Consider the following 552-nt stretch of genomic DNA (forward strand, 5'->3'; position numbering starts at 1 on the left):
GTTATCCATTCATCCATGAGGAAATTGTAAGACTTATTCTACAAGATATTCCTGATGGATCCTTCGTGTTTCCAAAGTCTGATCTTCACACGAAGACCATGTCAAGGCTATCTCGAAGCATGTCAATGGTACTCCGATTTTCAACAGGGACATTTGAAGCACGATGCTAAATTTTATTTATCATTTATCCTAACACCATGGTATGGGTAATGTCATGATATTTCTCTCCCCTTTCCTGAAGGGTTTTCTACGCTATATCCTATCATGGATATCATGCTCTGCTTGTCCTTGGGAAGGATTTACCCCTGAAAGATGTGTTTAAACACATTTTCCTTTCCATTGTTCTGTTTAAACCTAATAATCACTTTTCCTTTCCATTGGTTTGTTTAAACCTTATTGTGATCTATATAATATAAGCAGTAATATCCCTGCTCAAGTAAACACCTCGGTGTACCATCTTGTCTGGTGTAACCCTGTTACTATTGTTGATGACATTCCGGTAGCCACCGATGGACGAGAACTTTGCCTATTGGTCCGCCTCGTTCAACGAGC

This window comes from Triticum dicoccoides, chromosome 1B (assembly GCF_002162155.2).
Source record: "Triticum dicoccoides isolate Atlit2015 ecotype Zavitan chromosome 1B, WEW_v2.0, whole genome shotgun sequence".
NCBI classification, from domain to species: domain Eukaryota; kingdom Viridiplantae; phylum Streptophyta; class Magnoliopsida; order Poales; family Poaceae; genus Triticum; species Triticum dicoccoides.